General features: G+C 46.1%; 1 pseudogene; it reads left to right on the forward strand.

Annotated features, from left to right (window-relative positions):
- Window positions 1–2,961: 2,961 nt before the first annotated feature.
- On the forward strand, window positions 2,962–6,178 carry LOC102868641 (annotated as a pseudogene).
- The last annotated feature ends 199 nt before the right edge of the window (window positions 6,179–6,377 follow it).

Raw genomic sequence — 6,377 nt, forward strand, 5'->3', positions numbered from 1 at the left:
GAGCTGAAAACAAGTCGTTTTGCACCCATTAGACTACATTCAGGAAATAGATGCTGAACTCAGCAGGGAAAGGGAAAAGTTTGGAACAGCAAGCGTGGAAAACCTGAGCTAAAATTGAGCAACACAACTACTTAGCGTTGGACAAAATGCACCTATCGGCAGGAGCATAAGTGGAAGACTTATTCTAAGATTTTTTTCCCCTTAATCTTTCCATTTCTGAGCACTAACATTCTGAGCACTAACAAGAACTGATTTTGAAATGCCCCAAAAGCTGGGAGAACATTCCCAAAATCTAGTATTGTATCAGAGGGAGAAGCTCCAGGTATAGAGTTTAGACCATGACTCAAATTTGTCTGTACATATACCAGTTCCGAAACATAGTAAAGCTGGCAACAATTTTGAGCCTCATAGCAATGATACTTGAGGTCTCTGGAAGACAGGTACTAAAACTGCTTACTCCATCATCACAGATAACAAAGCATCAGAAACCCACTGCTTGGACAATACAGCTACAACACCAACTCAGTCTTGAATTCATACACACATAAAGAAGAGTCATCAGCATTATGAAATATTTACAGAAATAAGAGTGAATCAGAAGAAAATTAAAAACTCAAATTCATTGACATCAAATAGGAACCGACATAGAGCTGACCCTCCAAGGGTATTTTGGGAGGTAGTATGTCGAACCTCTGAAATTGCCCATCTTTTTTCCTGCAGAACAGCTGTTGATTTCTAATTAGGAGAGTAATCACCTTTAGGTTAACTGTAATTCTCTACGGGGTAGGCCACGGGAGGAAAGATTTCTTGCTAACCAGACATATCCCCTGAACTCCAGAGGTGTGTCAGAGAAGATAAAATTGGCTCAGGCTAGAGCAGGGTTCAGAACTATTGTAGACAGGGTCACTACAAGTCGGTGTAGACTTGATGGCGCATAAAACAACATAGTGTGAATTGGACAGAAGAATGGCACAAATATCTGGAAGGCATGGTGAAGTAGGGGCAGTGAAATCAGGTTATATAGGTCATTTTATGTTAATTTCTCAAATACTAACATCAAAGCAAACTACTGGTCACATAGACAATCACTAAGGACAAGCCATACTTTCGAAAGCAGTCTCATCATACCCAAGTCTCTGCTGCTCAAAATTGACTGCATGCACATGGATCCTTTTCCAAGAGAATCCATAACTAATGGGAAATATTCCCCAGTCTTAAAGTGCTTACTAAGCTGATGCTTTAACCTGAAGATAATTCCAAGAATTCTGCTCCATCAGGAGAGTGAATGCGTCTTGTAAATCATCAATAGGACTTCTAAGGGCAGAAGGCCTTTGTGGGTCATCCAAATTCTGTGAGCCTTGAAATCTGAATTTCAAGAGACTCAGAACAGTTTTTGAAAGGAAAATTTTTTAAACAATGTCCCCACACCCAAGTATTGCAAGAACCTATACCTTTGATCTGTATTGTAAGAACCTATACCTTTGATCTTGTGTGAATGTTTGTGTTCCAGTAACTAGCTGACCACAAACTGAAAAAACAATTATTGGCAAAAACCATATTTTAACTAACGTCAGCAGCAGGTAACTGACCTAAAATTGAACTTCTCCTTTTCCAAAGAGCCAATGAGCTAATTCCATACCAAAGAACCCCTAGACCTTGTATAAATTCCCTTGCTTTTGGGGGCTTGGGGTCGACTTCCCTGTCTCCTGCGAGAGATAGAAGTCATCCCAAAGCTTCGCCAATAAAGCCTCTTGTGATTGCAGCGAGTGGATCTGGTGCTCAGGGTCGTGCCCAGTCTGGGAAAAGCCCTAGTCTAGGGTCTTTCATTTGGGGGCTTGTCCAGGATTGAGCAGCCACCCCCACAACCCGCCAGTCAGCCACTTGGAGGTAAGAGGATCCCCTAAAATTTGTTTCTTTGTCTGTGCAGCGCCGCCAAACCTGTGTGTTCGTAAGTCTGTTTTATTTTCAGCTTACTTTCAGTTTGTGACTGTGGCGAAGCAGACGTGCTTGAAAAAACCCACAAGTCACAGCCCTAGGGAGACGTCCCTTTGGGTGGAATATGGATCCAGAGGCTTTAATAGTCTCTGGTCCATCTGAGGGACTTAGAGTGTCCCGCCGGAGAGGAGGGGCCTAGAGGGCTCTCCCGTCTGAAGCAGCTTTCAATTGGTTGTCGCGAAGAGAGCTTCTTGTGTGTCTTGTATTTCTTGTGAGTGTCTGCTGTGTTCTGTGGGCCACTAATATGGGACAGAATATGACGATACCCCTCTCCCTGACTTTAGGACATTTTTCTGAAGTAAGAACCAGGGCTAATAATCTCTCTGTTAATGTTAAAAAAGGACCTTGGCAAACCTTCTGTAACTCTGAGTGGCCCACTCTGGGAGTCAGTTGGCCACCAGAGGGAGCATTTGACTTAACAATCATTTTGGTGGTTAAAGATCTTGTTTTCCAGGAAGGACCAAACGCGCATCCTGACCAACAGCCATACATCATCATGTGGCAGGATTTAGTGCAGAATCCACCGCCGTGGATAAAACCTTGGGTTTTGAAGAAACATACCACCCCTCCGTGCGCATTAGCCCTAAAAACCGAACTTCTGAGTCCAGAGTTCCTCTGGCCCCAGAAGCTGCGCCATCGGCACCACCCAAAATTTATCCTGAGATTGAAAATCCACCTGAGTGGCCTGAGATGCGCCACAATCCTCCCCCATATCAGGGCCAGGTTGATCCCGGTCCCCCCATCCCTGCGAGTGCCCCCCAGGGACCAGCACGGGGGACTCGCAGTCAGAGGGGTCTGGAGAGCCCAGATTCCACTGTGGCTCTCCCCTTATGAGCATACGGATGGCCCCCAGAGCCAGGACAACTCCAACCCCTCCAGTACTGGCCATTTCCCTCTGCTGACCTCTATAATTGGAAGACTAACCATCCTTCCTTTTCAGATAACCCCACAGGGCTTATTGGACTAATTGAGTCCCCCATGTTCTCTCACCAACCCACCTGGGATGATTGCCAGCAACTTCTCCAGGTCCTCTTCACTACTGAGGAGCGAGAGAGAATTCAGACGGAAGCCAGGAAAAACGTCCGAGATGCTGCAGGACAACCAGTCCAGACTCCTGCTGCCATGGATGCGGGATTTCCTCTCATTCGCCCCAACTGGGATTATAGCACTGCTGAAGGTAGGAAGCAGCTATCCACTTACCGCTCTCGTAGCGGGTCTCAGAGGGGCTGCGTGATGCCCCACTAATTTGGCTAAGGTAAGAGAAGTCCTTCAAGGACCTACTGAACCCCCCTCCGTGGTCCTAAAAAGATTAATAGATGCCTATAGGAGATACACTCCCTTTGACCCCGCGTCAGAGGGACAGAAAGCAGCAGTAGTTATGGTCTTCATTAGGCAGTCTGCTCCAGACATCAGGAAAAAAATTACAGCGCATAGAGGGGTTACAAGATTTTACATTAAAGGATGTAATGAAAGAAGCTGAAAAAGTGTACCACAAGAAAAAAAACAAAAAAAGAAAAGGCAGAGAGAGAAAAAAAAGAAAGAGAGGAACGTGAAGACCGGCGAGACCACCGTCAAAAGAAGAATTTGACAAAAATCTTGGCCGCAGTAGTGAGTGAAAAAGAAAGAGATAGAGCAGGGTCTAGACAGACAGGGCACCTGGGCACTAAGGGATCGAAGCAATATGAAAATAAACTGCAGTTGGACAAAGACCAGTGTACATACTGCAAAGACAAGGGACACTGGGCTAAAGAGTATCCCCCCAAAAAGAATAAGCCGTCAAAAATTCTCACCCTATATAAAGACTAGGGAAGATGGGGCTCGGATCCCCTCCCCGAGTCTAGGGTAACTATATCTGTGGGGGGACTCCCGTTGACTTCCTGGTAGACACGAGAGCACAACATTCAGTTCTGAAGCAGCCCCTGGGGAAGATTAGCACAAAGAAGTCAGTGGTGCTAGGAGTTACTGGACAAAAATTCTGCCCATGGACCACAGAACGGACTATAGATTTAGAAAAAAATCACATGACTCACTCTTTTCTTGTTATACCGGAGTGCCCAGCCCCACTCTTAGGAAGAGATCTCCTAACTAAACTGAAAGCCCAAATTCAGTTCACTCCAAGGGCCTGAAGTTACCTGGGATAGCAACAAGCCTAACACTCTAGCCTTAGTAGTTCAACTAAAAGAATATAGGCTCCATGAACCAGAAACAGAGGCTAAAGATTCGGTCCTTGTAGATTGGTTAAAAGAATTCCCAGAAGCCTGGGCAGAAACAGGGGGGTTAAGTATGGTTAAAAATGTTCCACCAATAGTAGTAGAATTAAAAGCGGACGCCTCCCCCATTAGGTTTAGACAACATCCTATGAGTAAAGAAGCCAAGGAGGGCATCCAACCACACATCCTCAGGTTAATAAAACAAGAGGTTCTAGTGCCATGCCAATCCCCCTGGAACACTCCTCGCCACCCTGTGAAAAAGCCAGGGACAAATGACTACCGGCCAGTGCAGGATCTAAGAGAAGTGAATCAGAGAGTGCAGGACATACACCCCACAGTTCCTAACCCTTACACCCTCCTCAGCATGCTACCTACCACCCGAGAGAAAATGGTATTCTGCATTAGACTTGAAAGATGCTTTTTTCTGTCTGAGGTTGCATCCCTTTAGCCAAGCTATCTTTGCCTTTGAATGGAGAAACCCTGAGGCTGGGATAACTGGACAATTAACCTGGTGTCGATTGGCTCAGCGGTTCAAGCATTTGCCGACCCTTTTTGATGAGGCCCTGCACAGAGACCTCAGTGAGTTCTGGACCAGCAACCCTCAGGTGACTTTGTTACAGTATGTAGATGATCTGCTCCTAGCCCTAACTGAAGAGGAATGCATTGAAGGTACAAAGAAACTTCTAATAGAGCTGGGGACTTTAGGCTATTGTGCCTCAGCCAAAAAGGCCCAGCTGTGCAAAACTGAAGTAACTTACTTAGGGTATGTACTGAGAGATGGCCAAAGGTGGCTAACAGAGGCCCGGAAAAAGACTGTAATGCACATCCCAACTCCCTCCTCACCGAAGCAGGTAAGGGAATTCCTAGGGACAGCCAGGTTTTGTCACCTGTGGATACCCGGGTTTGCCTCCTTGGCAGGCCCCCTGTATACCCTAACCAGAAATCAGGAACAATTTACCTGGAATCCTGAACATCAGATGGCCTTTGAGGACATTAAGAAAGCCTTGCTTTCAGCTCCTGCCCTCGCCTTGCCAGACTTGACCAAGCCATTTACCTTATACATAGATGAAAGAGGCGGGGTGGCTAAAAGTGTGTTGTCGCAAGCTTTAGGACCTTGGAAATGGCCAGTGGCCTATTTGTCCAAGAAACTAGATCCAGTGGCCAGTAGTTGGCCAGTCTGCCTGAAGGCCATTGCAGCTGCCACGGTCCTAATAAAAGATGCAGACAAATTAACCATAGGGCAGCATGTCACTATCATAGCCCCCCATGCATTAGAGAGCATCATTCGACAACCACCTGACCGATGGGCGACTAATGCCCGCCTGACCCACTATCAGAGCCTACTCCTCATGAACAGGGTGACCTTTGGAGCTCCAGTTATCCTAAACCCAGCGACCCTGCTGCCTGCGGAGGGGGACCCAGAACCATGCCATTGCTGTGATGAAATTCAAGCAGAAGAAACCAGCACCCAGAAAGACCTAAGAGATCAGCCTTGGCCCAGGTGCCCAACCTGGTTCACTGACGGCAGCAGCTTCATAAAGAACTGTAAGTGGGTCGCCGGAGCAGCAGTGGTAGACAGGAAGAAAGTTATTTAGTCCAAAAGCTTATCTGAAAGAAGCTCCACACAAAAAGCTGAGTTAATAACCCTCACTCAGGCGTTGAAACTAGCAGCAGGAAAAGCTATAAATATCTATACAGATAGTTGGTATACTTTTGCCACAGCCCACATCCATGGGGTCATTTACCGGTAGCGAGGCCTTCTTACCTCAGCAGGGAGAGAAGTCAAAAACAAAAAAGAGATCCTAGAACTGTTAGATGCTATACACCTGCCAAAGAAAGTAGCCATCATGCACTGTCCAGGGCACCAACAAAATCAGGATGTCGTAGCTAAAGGGAACCGGATGGCGGACGAAGCTGCCAAGTCAGCAGCAGAGAGAATCCCGACATTAGCTACTAACATCTGTGAACTCTAGTGGCCCCCAACTTCCGATATTAGTTTTCAGTATTCTGAAGAAGATGAACAAGAACTGTCTCACTTAAGATTGACTAATAAGAACTGATCTGAAAATTCACATTAAGACAGACTAGGAAGAAGGATTGGCCATCCACTTCTGAAATAGCAGGCCTCTGAAAACCCTATGTACAACATTTAGATAACAGAGATGGCAAAGG

Source organism: Elephantulus edwardii, unplaced genomic scaffold, assembly GCF_000299155.1.
Source record: "Elephantulus edwardii isolate Elephantulus edwardi_28Jun2011 unplaced genomic scaffold, EleEdw1.0 scaffold00052, whole genome shotgun sequence".
Lineage (NCBI taxonomy): Eukaryota > Metazoa > Chordata > Mammalia > Macroscelidea > Macroscelididae > Elephantulus > Elephantulus edwardii.